The following is a 23,744-nucleotide window of genomic DNA, read 5'->3' as shown; positions in this document are numbered from 1 at the left end:
CCCTGCCCGAAGTAACAATAAATGTTAATAACACTCCCATAACTTCAGTTCCCAAAGCTCGGTGCTTGGGGGTAATATTCAACTCATCTCTCTCTTTTATTCCTCATGTTCACTCCATAACCAGCTTCTGCCATCTCCAACTCGAAAACAAATCTTGCATCCGTCCTTTTCTCACGCAAGACACAACTAAAAGTTAATACATTCTCTTATAATTTCTCGTCTGGACTACTGCAACATACTACTTTGTGGACTACCTTCTAACAGACTGGCCCCGCTCCAGTCGGCACTGAACTCAGCTGCTCGTCTCATTCATCTTTCTTCTCGATCTTTCTCTGCTGACCCTCTTTGTCAAGCTCTTCACTGGCTGCCAATTAACCAGAGGATCCAGTTCAAACTCCAAACCCTAATCTACAAAGCTCTCCACAATCTCTCTCCCCGATACATATCCTCACTAATTTCCAGATACAAACCCAATCACAATCTCAGATCTGCACACAATCTTCTGTTGTCCTCCTCTAGAATCACCTCCTCACATTCACGCTTGCAAGATTTTGCACGCGCTTCACCCCTCTCTGGAATGCCCTCCCACAATACATCCGTCACTCGCCAACCTTTGATACCTTTAAACGCTCTCTAAAAACACATTTGTTCCGACAAGCATATGCGCTACCTTAGGCCACTTCCCTTTGTCCTAAGACCAAATTGCACTCCTACTAGGTATCCTAAAACACACTGCCTCTAAATATTTGTTGCATACTACCCCTCCTCTTGCCCCCCCCCCCCCTTCCCTTCAGATTGTAAGCTCACAAGGGCAGGGCTAGTTGCGTGAGGTCCGGTATTAGTCATGGAGAGAATCCGAAGACATTACAACAAAAGTTGTTTAGGTGATACCTTTAATGACTAACTGTACAAGATTTCTTTGCAAGCTTTCAAAACTGTTTCTTCTTCAGACAAACATGCCTGAAAAAACTTAAAGTTTCACTTAAACTTTAGACAACACAAATAACATTTATATCATGCTTTTCTCCTGGCAGACTCAAAGCGCCAGAGCTGCAGCCACTAGGGCACAAGACTTGCCTAAGGTCTCCTACTGAATAGGTGCTGACTTACTGAGCAGACAGAGCCGAGATTCGAACCCTGGTCTCCTGTGTCAGAGGCAGAGCCCTTAACCATTACACCATCCAGCCACTGCTTAAGGATATGTAGGCAGGCATGGCCTTGCCTTTTGTGTTCAACAGTTGTCAAGAAAAAATTAGACAAGACAAGACAAACAACATTTATATCACGCTTTTCTCCTGGCGGACTCAAAGCGCCAGAGCTGCAGCCACTAGGGCACACTCTATAGGCAGTAGCAGGAAGGCTTGCCTAAGGTCTCCTACTGAATAGGTGCTGGCTTACTGAGCAGACAGAGCCGAGATTCGAACCCTGGTCTCCTGTGTCAGAGGCAGAGCCCTTAACCATTACACCATCCAGCCACTGCTTAAGGATATGTAGGCAGGCATGGCCTTGCCTTTTGTGTTCAACAGTTGTCAAGAAAAAATTAGACAAGACAAGACAAACAACATTTATATCACGCTTTTCTCCTGGCGGACTCAAAGCGCCAGAGCTGCAGCCACTAGGGCACACTCTATAGGCAGTAGCAGGAAGACTTGCCTAAGGTCTCCTACTGAATAGGTGCTGGCTTACTGAGCAGACAGAGCTGAGATTTGAACCCTGGTCTCCTGTGTCAGAGGCAGAGCCCTTAACCATTGCACCATCCAGCCCCTGCTTAAGGATATGTAGCCAGGCATGGCCTTGCCACCACCAACACTACATGCTGAAGCCAGCCTAGCATGTACCATTTATGCTCAATCCATTAATGTGCAAAAATACAATTCCGCGGAAAGCGGTGACCATCCCTACTAGAGAGAGAGAGAGAGAGAGAGAGAGAGAGAGAGAGAGAGAGAGAGAGATGAATTTACCTGGCTATCTGGGGTTCTCTTTGGACAACTGTTGAACACGAAAGGCAAGGCCATGCTACATATCCTTAAACAGTGGCTGGGTGGTGCTACATATCCTTAAGCAGTGGCTGATGGTGTAATGGTTAAGGGCTCTGCCTCTGACACAGGAGACCAGGGTTTGAATCTCAACTCTGTCTGTTGAGTAGCACCTATTCAGTAGGAGACCTTAGGCAAGTCTTCCTAACACTGCTACTGCCTATAGAGCGTGCCCTAGTGGCTGCAGCTCTGGTGCTTTGAGTCTGCCAGGAGAAAAGTGTGATATAAATGTTATTTGTCTTGTCTTGTCTAATTTTTCTCTTGACAACTGTTGAACACAAAAGACAAGGCCATGCCTGGCTACATATCCTTAAGCAGTGGCTGGATGGTGTAATGGTTAAGGGCTCTGCCTCTGACACAGGAGACCAGGGTTCGAATCTCGGCTCTGGCTGTTCAGTAAGCCAGCACCTATTCAGTAGGAGACCTTCGGCAAGTCTTCCTAACACTGCTATTGCCTATAGAGTGTGCCCTAGTGGCTGCAGCTCTGGTGCTTTGAGTCTGCCAGGAGAAAAGCACGATATAAATGTTATTTGTGTTGTCTAATTTTTCTTTAGGATTGAGCATAAATTGTACATGCTAGGCTAGCTTCAGCTAGAAGTGTTGGTGGTATAATGGATATGTTAGTTACCTACCATACACTGAGACCTGGGTTCAATCCCCAGCCACGGTATGTAAGCTGGCTTTTGAAATAATGGAATTCCCTGGCAGATGAGACCCTCCTCCCTCCGGTAGGAGGGAATGGGTAGAAGGGGTGGAGGGAGCTCCAGGTATTAGAACCCTTGAAACATGTTTTCTATCATTTTTTTAGCCAGTAGAAATTTTTGTAAATTTTGAAGTTCGCATCCCCATTGAAGTCTGTTGCGGTTCGCGAACTTTTTCGCGAATCGAACTTTCCGCGGAGGTTCGCGAACCGAAAATCGGAGGTTCGCGACATCTCTATTTACACAGTGCTGACATCTTCTGCAGTACATAATATATTTATTTATTTACATATGTATATAGTCACATCACCAACTATCCCTCAGTCCTCAGAGGAGATAACAATGAGAAATAGCCCGAACTGTTCACCGGCGAACAGTATTCTGCGAACGTCCGCTGTTCTCATTCGTGGCAAACAGCAAACATTTGTCGTTCTGCAACGCCCCCTATATATCCTCAATGAACTAAACTTTGACCCCTTACCTCACAGTCAGCAGACACATGGCAGCCAATCAGCTAGCACCCCCTCCTGGACCTCCCATCCCCCTATCAAAAAGCAGTTGTGGTGGCCATATTGGATTCATTCTCTGCTGGCTGCTGACTTTTAGTGAGAGCAGGGTCAGACTTGCTGCAGATAGGTAGGGAAAGCATTAGCCAGGCCTGTGTTCTTGTTCCTCACTTGCTGTGAAAGCTCCCCCTGTTGAAGGCTAGCACATCGGTCTAATGTGTTTTTTTGTGTGCGACACCCCACAGCCCACTGACACCCAGAGCTGTGTGCACCAAACTGCTATTGTTGCCTCAGTTGTCATTGCACATAGAACCACTCCAGTGCATTATTATCTCACTGTATTCTGATGGCACTATTGCATTTCTCTGTGTGAGACACTCCACAGCCCACTGACACCCAGAGCTGTGCACAATGTGATTTCTGCCCTTTAGGGATTAAAACACGACTTTGCATCAACTCCATAATTTTGGTGGGACTTTTGGCATGGATCCCCCTCCGGCATGCCACAGTCCAGGTGTTAGACCCCTTGAAACCACTTCTCCATCACTTTTGTGGTCAGAAATAGTTTTCGTAGGTTTTAAAATTCACCTGCCCATTTTAGTCAATGGCTGTTTGCCAGATTCCCCTGTTCACGAACATTTGCAGAAAAATTTGATCTTTGTGACATCTCTAATAACAATCCAACCCCTATCATAGTCAGTCATTGTCTCATGTTCCCATTGTAGTCTTTGTAGTATGTTTTCAGAGGGAGGTGGATACTGCAGATAATAAAAACTGATTAGGCGGTTGCCCTTGGTAATCACGGCACCAGCGATCATCTGAGGAGACTGCACTTACTCATGTATCAGCTGGACCTTCACACAGCTGCAGCTGTATACACAGACCAAACACACTCTGAGGCCATTAGAGATTTATTGCCTAGGTCACAATGCACTGCTCAGCCTTGGTTACAGAAGCAGCAGAACGTACATCAGCTCTAAACTGCTATGTCAAGCGAATACCATTCTCCCCTACCTATACATTACAGCTACAACTTATATACAGAAAACTCTCCAGCATAACAAGTGTTAAGTAAGCACATCCCACTATAGGTGGGCTGTGGGTGTGTGAGAGCTGACAATCACATCCGGAGCTTTCTATTGGCTTCTATGAGAATGTGATGGACAGCATACCTACTACACAGGTCCAGGAACTTCAGGCCATAATTGGAGTTCTTCAGGATTGTGGGAAACTTTTGTTGATTTTCATGTTGTGATTTGTGTACACTCCTAGTGTTGGACGGTGCCGGGCTGTCTGTACATTAGAGAAGATACAGCTCACTGGACGTCCACAAAGCATGATGTACTAGCATGATCAAAATTATGTTTCTCTAGAATATAATGTTCAGTACCATTTGTGTCACATGCGTCTCACTTGCATTCTCATGGAAAAGGGAAACTTGATTTTATTGACACAGCAGAGAACCGGTGACAGGGGTCTTCTAAAAAAAACACATTTAAACAACCAGCTCCTCTTCATATTTACTGCCTGAAGTTTGAGAAAACAACTAACCTTAATATGCTATAGCTTATCCCAGAACTATTGGCCTATAAGACTGTGTATCGGCCACTAACCTTCTAACCATGTGGATTTTGTTTGAGTAGTTTTAAACACAAACTCACCTGTGTAATGATGCATATGAGTGTAATCTCCATCATGACCATCAGGGGGTGCAGAAAAGAAGTTGTAAGCCGCAGAGGCCCAGTCTGAGGATCCCTGGAACATGGAAACCTTTCCCACCAGGTCAGACTGGAACCCACCTGATAGTATTTGTGTTCCACCTCTTATAGAGCTCCTTGATCATGGTGAAATATCACCTCCAGTTTAGTGTTATGTTTGTCTAACAACTTTAAAAAACTGCTGTCTTGTTTATTAATATTGATTTATTAAGCAAAGTAAGAGACAAACATGGGGTACATAATAATACAGACAAATTGTATACAATACCAATATATAAAATACAGAACTGGTAACAAAATACAGAATCAATACAAAATACAGACCTGGTAATTACAGTGACAATTGTTACATAATGAATAAAATGTATAATACTGTATATTTTGGACTCACCTTTTCTCCCCCAAAACGGGGGGGGGGGGGGGGGGGGGGGGGAGGAGTAGTCAATGCGTCTTATAGTCTGAATGCATAGAGTTCCTGATTTGTGAATGCTGCCAATACCAACCTCGAACCCGCTGCAATGGCGGAGACTCCCTGTGCTGTGTCCATGCAGAGGAGGACATAGGAGGACAAACGGAGCACACAGAGGGACACAATGGGTATAGAGGAGTACACAAGGGGGACAAGAGGTACAAAGTGGGCATAATCCACAAGATACCCCTTCAATATGTAAATAAATACATAGTGTGTGTGTGTGTGTGTGTGTGTGTGTATGTGTGTGTGTGTATGTGTGTGTGTAGTGTGTATGTGTGTGTGTGTGTGTGTGTGTGTGTGTGTGTGTGTGTGTGTGTGTGTGTGTGTGTGTATCCCCCCCCCCCCCCCTGTTTTTTTTCCCTCTAGACCTAGGTGTGTCTTATAGTCCCAAAAATATGGTACATTCCTAGACATAAAAGGGTGAGAGAGCCCTGCCCTTGCTTATAGCCAATACAGTCACAAAGAATAAATGCATATCACCTCTCTTGGATGTTAGGATCACTGTGGAAGGTGGTCAGTCTCTCAGCTAAATGATAATAATAATAAGCTAGCCTGCTAGGCCTTTCATAATAAATAGTTCACAAATGATGGCTTTTTAGGAGATTGTTGGTGATGTTATTAAAGGACAAGTGTAATGAGAAGAATGAGGGTGCCATATTTATTTCCTTTTAAACAATAACAGTTGCCTGGCAGCCCTGCTGATCTCTCTGGCTGCAGTAGTGTCTGAATAACACCAGAAACAAGCATGCAGCTAATCTTATCAGGCCTGACAATAATGTCAGAAACACCTGATTTGCTGCATGCTTGTTCAGGGTCTATGGCTAAAAGAGGCAAAGGATCAGCAGAATAGCCAGGCAACTGGTATTGCTTAAAAGGAAATAAATATGGCAGCCTCCATATCCCTTGTTACAGTTGTCCTTTAATTTTACTTCATACATTGTGACATTATAAATGATCAGATTATTAGGGGTAATTGCTGCAGATGCACACACAGCACAGTCCCCAGTTTCTGGCACCAGTGGGGATCACCTGAAGTGGGATACATGAAAGCACAACAGAGAATGTACCATCTACGGCAGCTGAAAAAGTTTGGCCTACCTCAAAATCTAATGGTGCAGTTCTACACTGCAATCATCGAATCCACCATAACATCATCCATGACTGTATGGTTCAGCTCCTGCTCAGCATTAGAAAAGGGGAGGCTGCAGCGCATCATCCGATCAGCGGAAAGGATAATTGGCTGTAGCTTACCTTCCCTGCAGGATCTTTACACTAGCAGGTGCAGAAAGAGAGCAACCAAAATTGCCTCTGACCCCTCTCACCCAGCTCACTCCATCTTCCAGCGCATGCCTTCAGGAGTAAGATTCCGGTCAATCGCTACCAAAACCTCTAGACACAGGAACAGTTTTTTTCCTCAAGCGGTAGCCATACTTAATGCTGAACCACGTTAGAGCTGCTAGGACTAAAAGTAATCAGCACAGAACTAAACATGAACAATTCTCACATTGCTTACTGCCACTATACTTATAATGTCCTTAACTTGTAATATTCACACTGTCTGTCCTTGTATTGTTTTTGTTTGTGTTTGTTAAGCAACTGCCAAGACAAATTCCTTGTAGGTGCAAACTTACTTGGCGAAAATAAATTGATTCTGATTCTGATATTGTCTACTTGTGCATGGGATTGTCTTGTTCTCTTTTCCCTTACCTCTCTCTTTATGCATTGTCTACAGTATTAAGGAATGTTCCGTCAATATAGACTGTATAATGTCATCTTATATGCAGAGATATCCTCATATTATTTATTGTGACAAATGCATTTTGTACCTATTTTTCTATTTCTCCAATAAAAAAATATATGTGCTTGTCCGTTGCTTGAGCAACCGGCCTAAAAAGAACAACCCCCTCCCACAAATATTCCCTGAGCCTCCAGCTATGTCTTGCAGCCTTCCTCTTGCTCCTAGCGGGCTCCTAGTGGCTTTCCAGCTTCCCCTGTGCATGGAAGCCAACGTGTCACCTGACCGGCATCGGGTCATGTGACATGCAGACTTGTGTGCACTGGAAGCAGTTAGGAGCAAGAGGAAGACTGCTAGGCGTCGCTGGAGGCTCAGTAAGTATTTAAGAGGCTGTAAACACCCTAAAAACTAAGGCCTCGATTCATCATTCTCTTTGAGATAACTTTTTCCAGTTTGTTAAATTACCGAATTCGAAGTTTAGCGATTTCTAGTTGTATTCATCAAGGTTTTTCCTCATTCGGTGTGAATTCGATAACAATTCGGTAAACATTCGGTAACGTGTCGATATTTCCATTTTACAGCGGTACTTTAACACAAGGCCATAAGATTCCTATGGAATTGTGGGTAAAAGGCAGTCCTTTGAGCACTACGTAGCAACATTCTGAATAGGGCTTTACACCTGGACCAGGATTCTGAAAGTGGTTGGGACAATCCCACAATTTGATAGGAGCCTTTTCTAAAAAATTATAGTGCAGCTAGCAAATTAGTTAACCCTGACACTGCCTGTGTTCTCTTACAAGATGATTCAAGAGAAATGCAGATGTCGTGTTATAGCAAATAAATCTATTCTCACAAATTTATATGGTTGCAGACCTTATTCTTGCCTTTCTGCGCCTTTGAATCACTCTCAGCTGATACATAACCACTTCAAATGGCTCCATCTTCTCTGTCAGCAGTGATCTGACAGGAATAACGACAGAGCAGTGAAGGAGATAACTAATCCTAAATGTAACGCTAAACCACGCCCACTTTCTTTTTCATGAATTGCACTTTATTCCGTTTTAGCGAATCGTTACCGAATCGTTACCGAATGTTCGCTAACAGCTGTAGATAACTTTGATGAATCTTGAAATGAAGTTAACAAATTCGGTATTTTACCAAACTGTTGTTAACAAATTTGCTAAGTGTTGATGAATCGAGGCCTATTATGTCCCCATTATCCCTCAGGCGTGCCAGTTAGTTGGGGCTTCCGGTTGCCTCAACTAGCAACAGCAAAGAGAGAGTGCTACTGACAAGCTATGGAGCATGCGCAACTGACAATCTACGGAAGATACGCAACTGGCAAGCTGCGGAGGATGCACAACTGACAATCTACAGAAGATACGCAACTGGCAAGCTAAGGAAGGTGCGCAACTGACAAGCTACAGATAATGTGCAACTGACAAGCTACGGAGCATGTGCAACTGACAAGCTACGGAGCATGCGCAACTGACAAGCTACGGAGCATGCGCAACTGACAAGCTACGGAGCATGCGCAACTGACAAGCTACGGAGCATGCGCAACTGAAAAGCTACAGAGGATGCACAACTAACAAGCTACGGAGGATATGCGATTGAAAAGCTACGGAGGATGCACAACTGACAAGCTGCAGAGGATGCACAACTGACAAGCTGCAGAGGATGCGCAACTGACAAGCTGCAGAGGATGCGCAACTGACAAGCTGCAGAGGATGCGCAACTGACAAGCTGCAGAGGATGCGCAACTGACAAGCTGCAGAGGATGCGCAACTGACAAGCTGCAGAGGATGCGCAACTGACAAGCTGCAGAGGATGCGCAACTGACAAGCTGCAGAGGATGCGCAACTGTCAAGCTGCAGAGGATGCGCAACTGCCAAGCTGCAGAGGATGCGCAACTGTCAAGCTGCAGAGGATGCGCAACTGTCAAGCTGCAGAGGATGCGCAACTGTCAAGCTGCAGAGGATGCGCAACTGTCAAGCTGCAGAGGATGCGCAACTGTCAAGCTGCAGAGGATGCGCAACTGTCAAGCTGCAGAGGATGCGCAACTGTCAAGCTGCAGAGAGAAATGCTCATGTTAATTAAAAGAAGCACACAGCACTCTGCTTATGCTGGGGACACTCGGGGTGCAGGGACACAGAGGATCTGTCTGCCTTACATTCTGTTCTAGTGGGCGGCAGCATGGTGGTAAGCCTTTATCTAATGGGCATTACCGTAATCAGCTGCACACAATACGGGACACAGTGCACATAGCAGGGACACACAGCCATTACTGCTCAGCCTAAATACATATATTGCAGTGGCTGGTAGACTCAGGGGCGGCACAATCACGTCAGTATCTGGTACAGCACATTATGCACGGGGGAGGGGGACACACAGAGGTCTGCCATTGCCATCAATATATGTCATGGCTAACAACACAAGATGGGCCAACATCACTCCGCACATGGGGGGTACACAGAGGTCTGCCATGCATACTGCTCCGCTCTGGATAGGGAGGGGGGATCTTTCCTCGCACAGCCACAACTATACATGCATTTCTGTGCATTGTCTGCTGAATTGAAGCAAGTGAGTGTGCAGAATGTGGCACACATACCATTACATGTATAGATCTGCTTACAGTATACAGTAAGGCTCTGGTCACAGTGTGTCTTTGTAGCATAACAGCCGAGGTTTGCCACACTGCAATGCACCACCTATGTGATGTCACAATGCAGCAGGTGTGTTGCAGTGTAATGGTGTCCACATAGATGTCCCCTGAATTTTATAGTCTCTGCTACCACTGAGGTGTAAAGCAGAAGAGACCCGAGCCTCAATGTACTGCAGTGACACCCAGATACCCTGTGGCCAGTGCAATAGCCCACTCCTGGGCTGACAATGCTTTAGCTGTAACTGGCAAAGCACAACAGTGCATCTACTTTATGAGAAAGCTAAGGAGCGCTAACCTTCCACAGAAGCTGCTGGTTAATTTCTACAGATGCCCTATAGAAAGCGGTCTGACCAACTGCATGCCGGCCTGGTACAACAGCTGCACCAAGGCTGCCAGAGAAGCCCTGCAGCAAGCTGTAAAAACAGCAGAAGTCCTTATCTGCACTGAACTACCATCACTGGGAACTCTTGTGCAGTAAAACCCCCATTATCCGGCACCAACGGGGATTGGCAAATGCTGGATAAGTGTAGTTTCTGGTTGCTTGAAAGTCAATGTCAAAAATAGGCCTAGCTAAAAAAAAAACACAGTACTATACCCCACACTCAGTATTCATGTTGAAATACAGTAATTAATTTAAAACAAATTAAGACAAAAGAGACTTAACTTAATGTAACCCCCTTGTCTGAGAGGTAGGATTACCACAGGCTGGCTCAGCAGGGGGGGGGGGGGGGGGGAGAGTTCAGCAGGAGGGCGGGCTCAGCAGGGGCAGGATAGAGTTCAGCAGAAGGGCGGGCTCAGCAGGGGAGGGAGAGAATTCAGCAGGAGGGCGGGCTCAGCAGGGAAGGGAGAGAGTTCAGCAGGAGGACAGCCTGAAGGCGCTCCTACGACTGTCTGCTCTAGAGGAGATGGTCCTATAACGGCGGCCCGATGGGAGGAGCCAAAGAAGCAGTTGCCTGGGTGGGAGGGGTCATGCGAGATCTTGGTCACGCTAGACCTCATTCTCGCTGTGTGGAGATTGAGAGGTGGCAGGAATGATCCAATGATCTTTTCCACAGCGCTAATCACTCTTTGGTAGAGATGGCCCAAACTGTTCGCCGGTGGACAGTTCCTGATTAACTTGGGCTGTTGACTGTAAAACAGAGACACAGAGAGAGGGAAACCTCCTTTCCTCCGTTCAGTCTAGAGGAATGGGAGCTTCAAATATCTGCAGCTCACAGCAGGTAAATAACAATGTTATACAGAACTTTCCTGGAGACTCACATTCTTATTTTCACTTTAAGGGGTTGTATCCTGACTTTGAATTATGCACAGCAGAGAAATCAGAGTGATTTAACCCCCCTGGCGGTAATCCCAACCGTTGTACATACACACACACAGTGGAATGCAAAAGTTAATCGTCATGATTTTCCTGTATGATTCGTTGGTTGTTACAATAAAAAAAAAGTCAGTTAAATATATCATATAGGAGACACACACAGTGATATTTGAGAAGTGAAATTAAGGTTATTGGATTTACAGAAAGTGTGCAGTAATTGTTTAAACAAAATTAGGCAGGTGCATAAATTTGGGCACCACAAAAAATAAATGAAATCAATATTTAGTAGATTCTCCTTTTGCAGAAATTACAGTCTCCAAACACTTCCTGTAGGTTCCAATGAGAGTCTGGATTCTGCTTGAAGGTATTTTGGACCATTACTCTTTACAAAACATCTCTAGTTCATTCAGGTTTGATGGCTTTGGAGCATGGACAGCTCTCTCTAACTCACACCACAGATTCTCAATTATATTCAGGTCTGGGGACTGAAATGGCTATTGCAGAACGTTGTACTTGTTCCTCTGCATGAATGCCTTAGTGGATTTTGAGCAGTGTTTAGGGTCGTTGTCTTGTTGAAAGATCCAGCCCCAGCACAGCTTTAGCTTTGTCACTGATTCTTGGACATTAGTCTCCAGAAAACGCAAAGAAAGTTTGGGCAACTTTGTTAATCGTCATGATTTTCCTGTATAAATCGTTGGTTGTTATGATAAAAATGTCATTTAAATACATCATATAGGAGACACACACAGTGATATTTGAGAAGTAAAATTAAGTTTATTGGACTTACAGAAAGTGCGCAATAATTGTTTAAATGAAATTAGGCAGGTGCATAAATTTGGGCACTGTTGTCATTTTATTGATTCTAAAACCTTTAGAACTAATTACTGGAACTCAAATTGGCTTGGTAAGATCAGTTACCCCTGACCTACATACACAGGTGAATCAAATTATGAGAAAGAGTATTTAAGGGGGTCAATTGTAAATTTCTCTTCAGAGTAGCAACATGGGGGTCTCAAAACAACTTTCAAACGACCTGAAGACAAAGATTGTTCACCATAATGGTTTAGGGGAAGGGTACAGAAAGCTGTCTCAGAGATTTCAGCTGTCTGTTTCCACAATTAGGAACATATTGAGGAAATGGAAGACCAAAGGCTCAGTTCAAGTTAAGGCTCGAAGTGGCAGACTAAGAAAAATCTCGGATAGACAGAAACGACTAATGGTGAAAACATTCAGAGTCAACCCACAGATCAGCACCAAAGACCTACAACATCATCTTGCTGCAGTTGTGTCAGGTTTTCAGTTATCGAAAATTAATAAAGATTTGTTGATTGAATAAAAACATAAAAAATATCCTTTAAAAAAATAACCTTATAGGATTGCATGGGTTATTATAGATATTAGCAAGTGTATCCTGATTTGTCTTCTATATGCATGCATGTTTGATATATCATATGGATTACAAGAATTACATTTATTTATACTGTTTTATATCAAATGTAATTCTTACTGAAAAAGAAAGGCAAAGAGTTTATTTTCCTCTGAGTTCAGACTGCTGACAGAATATTCACTGACAAATGATTCTGAATATTTGTTCAACCTTGGAGCAGTTTGTAAGCTTCGACCAAACCTTATACTGGGCATACACGGGTCAAACGTCTCTCATCAATCGAGCCGCTGATGGCTCGATTGAGAATTTCCAACAGGTCCGATCACCGTGAGGATCGATTCCCCGCTCGATCCCCGCAAGCGGACAATAGCGGGAAATCGAGCGTAAGATAAGGAAGCGCCCACGGGGACGAGCGGGAATCTATCCGGCGGCTAATCGAGCCGCCAGATCGCTCCATGTATGCCCAGCATTAGTCAGCCAAAGGGTCTTTATTTACAGTCCAAGGGGCAGCAGCCCGTATAGTCACGGCTTGGAGTTAGAAGGTAAAGATTCTGATATGGGATTTCTTATAATCTTATTATTAGGGTATATATATATTATATATATATACATATACATACTCCATATATGTGTGTCATTATATATAGCATGTCATATATAGTAATGTAATAAGCATTAGATCATATTATTTTATATAGTTAAACGCATAGTATTAAAAATATATATACTTAATACCGAATGTAGCAGATCCTTATACGGTTTCCTACAGAGCTTGCATGTATGTTTTCATTTGAATGTTTATCTCCTAGGCCAGACACCCAAGAACCATAATTTACTGAGTTGACCAAACCTTTGGAAATTCAAGCTAAATTCCTGAGGATTGTGAGATAGCCAGCTTCATCTGCTTGTATTTGATAACGCCCATTTTTATTTACTAAAGAAATGAACCTAATGAATTGTCAAACAAATAACATGCTCTTTAGATTAGGAAGAGTTCATAGTTCAAATGTCTTTGTATATTCTCAGAACCCAGGATGACAGTGCCCCCTGCTGGAAAACTACACATCTAGAAATAGAAAAAATGGTGGTATCAACATTATCTTGGTTAATTGATATTCAAATTAGCTAGTTAATTGTCCCCTTTAGTCACACCTTTCAGTTCTTGATTGGGTCCATTTAACTTGGGGGCTGAGTTATAAGTTAGTTAGAGGGGTATAAATTAAGGGTGCATGAGACACTCTACACACACTCTCCTCTGAACACACACACACTCTCATCCTCTGAACAGAAAGAAGGGGTCCCAGACTCTCACGCCCTACAAGCCTTGAGGCCACTCCCAGATCGGGCTAGCAGTGCAGGCCTGGAAAGATTCCTTATTCCATCTTGTTGGTAATTATACATTTTAATCATATCAAAGCCAACTAAATTAGGGGCTTGGATTTTAGTGATCCTATACCTAGTATAGAATACTCTGAACATGTGACCTTCCTGGAATTGCAACTAGGAATATCCGTGTTTGATTTGGGTTCATTTTTCTCTATATTTTTTATTAATGTATGTTTTTTTTCTCTCCAAGCTTATAACTTAATAGGGAGATAAAGATTGTTTGATATAAAAGTTTCATTTACAGATCAGGTCATAACTTTAAATATTTTTCCTTTGTTTTAAAATTAGATTTTTTTTTTATAAAATACGTGTTTATAGCTGAGTAAATTTTAAACTTGTTTTATATATTGAGGTTTTCAGACCAGCTAGGTCTGCTTCCATATTTTTCCTTTGTTAGATTGTGCATTACAATCAAGCCTTGCAAATAATAATAAAGATTAAATGTCTGCCATCTTGTGGTTACACAGCCTGGTGTGATTGTTTGATTTTATTGGTTAATATCTGTGGTCAATTTTGCTCTGAAGTGTATAGTCAGCTTATACCGAGACGTATTTTCTGGTTATTAATATCTGATGGTTATTGTTTGATTCTTAAGATTTGATTTAAAATTATTCTGACAACTTGGATATTTAATAAATTAATTATTTTAAAAAAAGAGCTGTCCTGACTTTTCACTCTTTGTACCAGTGGCTTGAGAAACTCGCTATAAGAACTTAAAGTTGGGCATTTAATATAGTAAGACTCCTCCCATTATTTTTGTAGGAGGTCTTGGCTTTTGATTTTATACATACGATTATAGTTTATATAATTGTATCGTATAATGTCTGACTGTTGGAATCACTGTGCATCATTCAACCATTCGGCGCACTTTACACAATGAGATGCTGTATGCAAGAGTGATGCAGAGGAAAACTTTTCTCCGCCCACAGCGCAAACAGAGCCGCTTGAGGTATGCTGAAACACATTTGAACAAGCCAGCTTCATTTTGGAACAAGGTACTGTGGACTGAAGAAAGTAAAATTGAGTTATTTGGGCATAATAAGGGGTGTTATGCATGGAGGAAAAAGAACACAGCATTCCAAGAAAAACACCTGCTACCGACATTAAAATATGGTGGTGGTTCCATCATGCTGTAGGGCTGTTTGGCCAATGCAGGGACTGGGAATCTTGTCAAAGTTGAGGGACGCATGGCTTCCACTCAGTATCAGCAGATTCTGGAGACAAGACAATGACCCTAAACACTGCTCAAAATCCACTAAGGAATTCATGCAGAGGAACAAGTACAACGTTCCGGAATGGCCATCTCAGTCCCCAGACTTGAATATAATTGAAAATCTGTGGTGTGAGTTAAAGAGAGCTGTCCATGCTCGGAAACCATCAAACCTGAATGAACTAGAGATGCTTTGTAAAGAGACTCTCATTGGAACATACAGGAAGCGTTTAGAGGCTGTAATTTCCGCAAAAGGAGGATCTACTAAATATTGATTTCATTTATTTTTTGTGGTGTCTAAATTTATGCACCTGCCTAATTTTGTTTAAACAATTATTGCACACTTTATTGCACACTTTCTGTAAATCCAATAAATTTCATTTCACTTCTCAAATATAACTATATGTGTCTCCTATATGATATATTTAACTGACATTTTTTATCGTAACAACCAACGATTTATACAGAAAAATCATGATGATTAACAAGGTTGCCCAAACTTTTAACTTTTGCATATGGATGGATGGATGGATGGACGCATGCACGCACGCACACACATATATATATATATATACATACACACACACAACTGCCTGCACTGACCCCTGCCTGGATTATGACTACTCTCTGCCTGCCCTATTTGTACAGTTTCACAATTTTTTACGTTTATTCATCAATTTAGTTAATTCAACAAATTTGTGTCCTAGTCTTTTAGCTATATGCAGAATGTCTACAAGGTTTTCATTCTGGCATATTTTGGTGAGTTATGACTTAAGAATTGGAGGCCTAACATACTTGAAAAAAGATGTACTGCTTTTGACTCATAATTCCAGAGAGAAATGCACTGTCAGGGAGGTTAAAATCTGGTTTGTTCAGCTCCCAGCAAAATCAAATAATGATAATTTCAGCACTCGTGTTATCAGGAGTGTTTGTTCAGCCAGGTAAAAGTGTTTTGGCTTTTATTTACTCTTCAGGAGAGCAATGGCTGCATATGACTGCAAATCCTGCCTCACTTGTATAGATAAAGCACCTGGTTTATTAATCCTTACATTGGAAAATAAAAAAGTGAACACAAAGCAAGATTTAACTAGGCTCAGTACTATATGTACCCATATTTATCTCATCATGTCACTTCAGTTCAGGGACTTTAACACTTTATAAACCAATGCACTGAGTAGCATGAAAAAAATCTTCAGCATTCTATGTAAATATGGTAAAAAAAAAAGAAGAAAAAACAAAACAGCGTGCATCAGAATATTTGTAGCCAATACATTTTCCACACTCAGCACAAGTGTCTGATAAGCTGTGACTTACGACAAAAACATTTCCCACACTCAGCACATGACTAGGGCTTCTCACCAGTGTGAGATCTCTTATGTTTGACAAGACTTGGTTTGTTAGTAAAACATTTCCCACACTCAGCACATGAATATGGCTTCTCACCAGTATGAGATCTCTCATGTCTGACAAGATGTGATTTTTGAGCAAAACATTTCCCACACTCAGCACATGAATAGGGCTTCTCACCAGTATGAGATCTCTCATGTCTGACAAGATGTGATTTTCTCCCAAAACGTTCCCCACACTCAGCACATGAATAGGGCTTCTCACCAGTGTGAGATCTCTTATGTGTGACAAGCTGTGATTTTCTCCCAAAACGTTCCCCACACTCAGCACATGAAAAGGGCTTCTCACCAGTGTGAGATCTCTTATGTGTGACAAGCTGTGATTTTCTCCCAAAACGTTCCCCACACTCAGCACATGAAAAGGGCTTCTCACCAGTGTGAGATCTCTCATGTGTGACAAGATATGAATTATCAGCAAAACGTTTCCCACACTCAGCACATGAATAAGGCTTCACACCAGTGTGAGATTTCTCATGTCTGACAAGATATGATTTATCAGCAAAACATTTCCCACAATAAGCACATGAATAGGGCTTCTCACCAGTGTGAGATCTCTTATGTTTGACAAGACTTGGTTTGTGAGTAAAACATTTCCCACACTCAGCACATGAATATGGCTTCTCACCAGTATGAGATCTCTCATGTATGAAAAGACTTGATTTTTGAGCAAAACATTTCCCACACTCAGCACATGAATAGGGCTTCTCACCAGTATGAGATCTCTCATGTCTGACAAGATGTGATTTTCTCCCAAAACGTTCCCCACACTCAGCACATGAATAGGGCTTCTCACCAGTGTGAGATCTCTCATGTTGGACAAGATATGATTTATCAGCAAAACATTTCCCACACTCAGCACATGAATAGGGCTCCTCACCAGTGTGAGATCTCTTATGTGTGACAAGCTGTGATTTTCTCCCAAAACGTTCCCCACACTCAGCACATGAAAAGGGCTTCTCACCAGTGTGAGATATCTCATGTGTAACAAGATATGAATTATCAGCAAAACATTTCCCACACTCAGCACATGAATAAGGCTTCACACCAGTGTGAGATCTCTCATGTCTGGCAAGATGTGATTTATCAGCAAAACGTTTCCCACACTCAGCACATGAATAAGGCTTCACACCAGTGTGAGATTTCTCATGTGCAACAAGATATGATTTATCAGCAAAACATTTCCCACACTCAGCACATGAATAGGGCTTCTCACCAGTATGAGATCTCTCATGTGTGACAAGATGTGATTTCATAACAAAACATTTCCCACACTTAGGACATGAATGGGGTTTCTCACCAATATGAAATCTCTCATGTGTGATAAGACTTGCTTTATGACCAAAGCATTTCCCACACTCAGCACATGAATAGGGCTTCTCACCAGTGTGAGATCTCTCATGTGTGACAAGGTCTGATTTATATCTAAACCATTTCCCACACTCAGCACAAGAATAGGGCTTCTCTCCAGTATGAGATAGCTCATGTCTGGCAAGATTTGTTCTCTGTGCAAAACATTTCCCACACTCAGCACATGTATAGGGCTTCTCACCAGTGTGAGATCTCTCATGACTGACAAGACTTGATTTACTCACAAAACATTTCCCACACTCAGCACATGAATAGGGCTTCTCACCAGTGTGAGTTCTCTCATGTATGACAAGATTTGATTTACGATCAAAACATTTCCTACACGTGGAACAGGAATGAGACCCTCCAGCAGGGGGAGAGCTGTGCTGGGTATGAGGCCCCTCAGGGTTAGACAGGTGAGGGGAGTCTGGAGGAATAGGTGGAGAAAAGTCTTGTCCAGTGACATCATCATCCGTTGTACAGTCTGTGGATACAGAGAGACGAGTCTCTGAGAGGTTCCTGATGCTGGGACTCCACCCTGCAAATAGAGAAACATCATCACTTCCTGTTAGAGAATTCTGAGGGGAGGAGCAATTATCATTAGGGATTAGAGGAAAGAGGATGGTCGGCACTGCTGTACAACTTCCTTTATTTGGCAATGTGCAGACAAGTAGGCTGTGTGTTACATCATCACCTCACAGTCCATAAGAAGAGACTAAACACGTACCGGTGCGGGGGTGGATAATGGTGGGTGCTGGTTGCTGGGAGCCTGATGGCAGTTTCACACACAAGCGCTTCTTCGGAGGCTATGACAAGGGGGCGGGGCTATATCTGCTCTAGTTGGAGAAAGTGCTTACTGTAATAGTAACCTGCAATCCAAGATTACAGTGTGGGGAGGTCAGGGAGAGCGAGGCCAAACAACACGGCCGCTATTCCTAATGGAATTACAAGTCCTGCTGCAGCAGCTAATTATACAAGCCACTAACATAATATTCCATGATGAATATAGGTCAGGCCATGCAGAGCAGAGAATCTGGCTGACCTCGTCCACATATACAACAAGGACTGCCTGATTAGGGGAAGCTGGGGTTAGGGAGGTTTAACAGTTAGCTTAATATTTCCTCTGTGCACGCTACACACGCTAGTGGCAGCGTAGCGTGCGTTACTTAGCAACGGCCGCTGCCTTGATTTTCCACATGGTATTGATGTATTGCTCCTGTGATACATCATTAAAGCAGCCGCTGCGTAGCGTGCACAGAGGAAATACTAAGTCATGTGAAGTGGCGTGCACAGAGGAAATAAGTAGCGCTGCTCTATTAGCACTCGTAACAGTAGTTTAGTTGCGTTATTTGGCAGCACTATAGTTAGTGAATCTACCCCATTGTGTTTTATAGCATGTAATTAGTAACTGTAGAATTGAAGTGAGAGAGGAGAGAGTCAGGAATAGATACGGCACCTATTCTGCTGAACTGAGACACAATCTCCTCCCCAGTTCTCCCTGAATGTCGCTGTTGCCCATCCTCTAATGGCCAAACTCTGTTTCTTTTAAATTAAAATAAAGGTTACTTTTTAAATAACTTCTAAACCTTCCTAACCCCGGCTTCCCCTAATAGCTAACAGCGCTATAGCTAGTGAATCAACCCCAATGGCCACAACTCATTAAGATCATTCTGGTATACTCTGTACAGCGCTGCGTAATATGTCAGCGCTATATAAATACTGAAATAAAAAAACAAATGAAAACCTCACCACACTTTGATCTGTATTTTAAGTGTTAATTCACTAAAGAAGCTTGCCTTATTAACGTGTAGTGATAAGCTTTCACAGTGAGAGTGCTGTCTTATCACTCCAGTGCTTAAGTTTTCAGCTTTATAGTTATTCTCACATGTAGTAGGTAGGAAGGGGAGGAGCCCACACAGGAAAGATGTAGCCCCACCCCCTGCTGCCAGGACAATTTCAGCAAGGCTGGGTAGGACAGCAAGGGTGGTAGAGGCTGTGACTGTGCGGCTCGGTCTGTGTGTGTGTTTGTGTCTCTGTGTGTGTCTGAATTTCTGTGTGTGTATATGTATCTATATATAGCTTGGTGACTCTCTCTCTCTCTCTCTCTGTGTATGATGCTGAGCACGTTTACTCAGCTTCTTTGGTCGCCCATGGTGAGGCCTATTCGGAGTGGAACCTGTCCTATTAAAACTCTGTATGGTCTTGGCCACAGTGCTGCAGCTCAGTGTAAGAGTGTTGGCAATCTTTTTATAGCCTAGGCCATCTTTATGTGGAACAACAATTCTTTAAGCTCCTCAGAGAGTTCTCTGCCATGAGGAGCCATGCTGAGCTTCCAGTGACCAGTATGAGGGAGTGTGAGAGCGATAACACCAAAATGTACCACACCTGCTCCCCATTCACACCTGAGACCTTGTAACACTAACCAGCCACATGACCTCAGGGAGGGAAAGGGCCTGAACCAATTCCCTTCCTCTTCTAAGTTCTCTACTAGAACATCATTTGCATGTTCTGTTTAAAATAACTTCTCAACACTCTGCAAATGAAAAAGTACAGTAAAATTTTTAACTAGCTGATGGCCCGGTGTTGCCCAGGTATGTATTTGGCTGGTGTTGACTGCGCCCACTTTTTCTGACCCTAACACACAATAACTCACTGACTAGAGATGGCCCGAACCGTTCGCAGGCGAATTTCTGTGGGGACTGTACTACTTCCAGGTCGCTCTGACCCGGAGTAGTATGCCTGCGCTGGCCAGGCGATGCGCGTCTTTGATCGCGCGCCTGTTGCCGGGCACTCTCTGCACATGAGCGTGACGTCACTCATGACGTCACGCACATGCGCAGAAAGTGCCCGGGAACAGGAGCGCGATCTAGGACGTGCACCGCCGGGCCAGCGCAGGCATACTACTCCGGGTCAGAGTGACCCGGAAGTAGTACATGGTGAGATGTTTGCCGGCAATGGTTCGGGAACCATTCGCCGACATCTCTATCAATGACCTAGTTTGTGAGCTTTGCAGTCTTTGGCATCAACAATTTGCATTGAAATGAAATAAATATGATTGGCTGTTTGTGGCTCCACCCCTTTTCTGAATTTGAAGCCCAGTCACCCAATGACCAACTGGACCAGGATTGAGGCTTGTGCCATTACCAGTGCAGGAAAGGCAGCAATTAAATATTCCCCTTAAAAATAGACAGGTGAATTTTGACTGGCTTTTGTAGGCTCCACCCACTTTTCTGAATATATATCCCAGTCAGCCAGTGACCAACTGTGCAAAGTTTGGGAAGCCTGCCATTAACAGTGTAAGAATGGCTGCAGTTTACATTTTCCCAGTGAAATTTGTATTTGTCTCCGCCCACTTTTTGGTTATGGGGATAAAAAGTATCCTATATGTTATTCCAGGTGATGTACTATGTGTGGGACAAATTTCATTCAAATCCGATCAGCCAGTTTTGTGTGATCGAGTAACAAACATCCAAACTTTCACATTTATAATCTTAGTAAGATTTTGTTTGTTGCTTGCGGGTGGCTTAAAAGGCCATTTATTGATAAGATATGAAAATATCACCAAGGAGAAAACTTAGGAAAAAGGTGAATTGGATTGGGCCCTGAAATGTCTAATTGAGTAGAATTTTGACATTTGTCACTTAGGGGTGTCCTCACTTTTGTTGCCAGCGGATTAGACATTAATGGCTGTGTGTTGAGTTATGTTGGTGAGACAGCAAATTTACACCGTTATACAAGCTGTACACTGACTGCTTTACATTGTATCAAAGGGGTAGATTCATGAAACTGTGGTAATATTACCCCACATACTGAGAGGAAGATGATCTGTACTGTGCCCAGCAGGGACATATCTGTTAGTCAGTGTAATAAGGCTATTGCATTACTAATGTTTATCACTCACCAATTCCCATCTCAGCAATAATGTCTTCCTCCTTAGATGCTCTCATCACGTCTCCCTCCTCCATAGACTGCTGATCACTCCTCACATACGTCTCTTCTTCTTCCTCTTTCTTTATCCTCATCATGTCACCCTCCTCCATAGACTGCTGATCACTCCTCACATACGTCTCTTCTTCTTCCTCTTTCTTTATCCTCATCATGTCACCCTCCTCCATAGACTGCTGATCACTCCTCACATACGACTCTTCTTCTTCCTCTTTATTTGTCCTCATCATGTCACCCTCCTCCATAGACTGCTGATCACTCCTCACATACGTCTCTTCTTCCTCTTTAATTGTCCCCATCATGTCCCCCTCCTCCATAGACTGCTGATCACTCCTCACATATGCCTCTTCTTCTTCCTCTTTACTTGTCCTCATCATGTCACCCTCCTCCACAGACCGCTGATCACTCCTCACATACGCCTCTTCTTCTTCCTCTTTACTTGTCCTCATCATGTCACCCTCCTCCACAGACCGCTGATCACTCCTCACATATGCCTCTTCTTCTTCCTCTTTACTTGTCCTCATCATGTCACCCTCCTCCACAGACCGCTGATCACTCCTCACATACGCCTCTTCTTCTTCCTCTTTACTTGTCCTCATCACGTCACCCTCCTCCACAGACTGCTGATCACTCCTCACATACGACTCTTCTTCCTCTTTAATTGTCCCCATCATGTCCCCCTCCTCCATAGACTGCTGATCACTCCTCACATACGCCTCTTCTTCTTTCTCTTTAATTTTCCCCATCATGTCACCCTCTTCCATAGACTGCTGATCACTCCTCACATACGTCTCTTCTTCCTCTTTAATTGTCCCCATCATGTCCCCCTCCTCCATAGACTGCTGATCACTCCTCACATACGTCTCTTCTTCCTCTTTAATTGTCCCCATCATGTCCCCCTCCTCCATAGACTGCTGATCACTCCTCACATACGCCTCTTCTTCTTTCTCTTTAATTTTCCCCATCATGTCACCCTCTTCCATAGACTGCTGATCACTCCTCAAACACATCTCTTCTCCTTCCGCTTTAACCACAGCACTTACATGTATCAGTTCTCCACCCTAATCACACAAAATAAGAAGCACTTTATAATGTGAACACAGATAACAGCAGAGACAACAAGAAACAATGTCACATAGTTTGGGGTCTCTAATGACACTCAGTTCCACCTACCTGATAATGGCGGGGGGTGGTGGGATCTTCCTGTACACAACCCCAGGAATAAAGAGGACCTGTACATCTCTCTGGTGGGTTTCTGTTACTGGATCCATCTGCAGGAAACACACACACTGACTGAATACTATGGGCTCAATTAACTAAGTGTTACCACATTGAAGAGTAAATATTACAGACTAGTGAGGTAAATTACCGGCTTGTACGGTGAATATCTCAAAAAAATGTCAATTCATTAAGATTAGAGCATTCGGTAAAACAAAAAAATTGTTGGGTATTTTTAAGATCTCGCTGGACCTGTCAATAACTAGAAATCAGCATGTGGTAAAACTGACAGACTAGGGAGAAAGCCAATAGGAAGAGCCACCTGGTCCTGCTACTCACCTCATTTGATCAGATGCACTTCCGGGTGGATTATGAGAAAGAAAAAAAAAATACAACTGCAGAAGACATTTAAAGAGGCTTCCCTGTATCCCTTTAGACATGCAGATCTATATACTGGTACACAGAAGAGGCCCTTTAGTGGCATGCATACACATCTAAAGGGATGCAGGAAGCCCTTTTCTCTCTAGTAAGCTGTCACACAGGAATGGGTTATGCAGACACTTGTAGGAGAGAACCTCAGCTTGCTGCAGAGACCTCCTCCACAGCTGTGAGACTTCTGCATACCGAGCAGGTCTTACTGAACTGAAGCAACATTTCTCAGTAGATTACCTATTACCGCATGTGTGACAATCTTAGT

General features: G+C 43.2%; 1 pseudogene; it reads right to left on the bottom strand.

Annotated features, from left to right (window-relative positions):
* LOC137537228 (uncharacterized) overlaps positions 1-22,105 on the bottom strand; it is a 118,644-nt pseudogene extending 96,539 nt beyond the window's left edge.
* Positions 22,106-23,744: the final 1,639 nt, after the last annotated feature.

The sequence above is a fragment of the Hyperolius riggenbachi genome, chromosome 10, assembly GCF_040937935.1.
Source record: "Hyperolius riggenbachi isolate aHypRig1 chromosome 10, aHypRig1.pri, whole genome shotgun sequence".
Taxonomy (NCBI): Eukaryota; Metazoa; Chordata; class Amphibia; order Anura; family Hyperoliidae; genus Hyperolius; species Hyperolius riggenbachi.
This window is presented reverse-complemented; position numbering and strand designations above follow the sequence as displayed.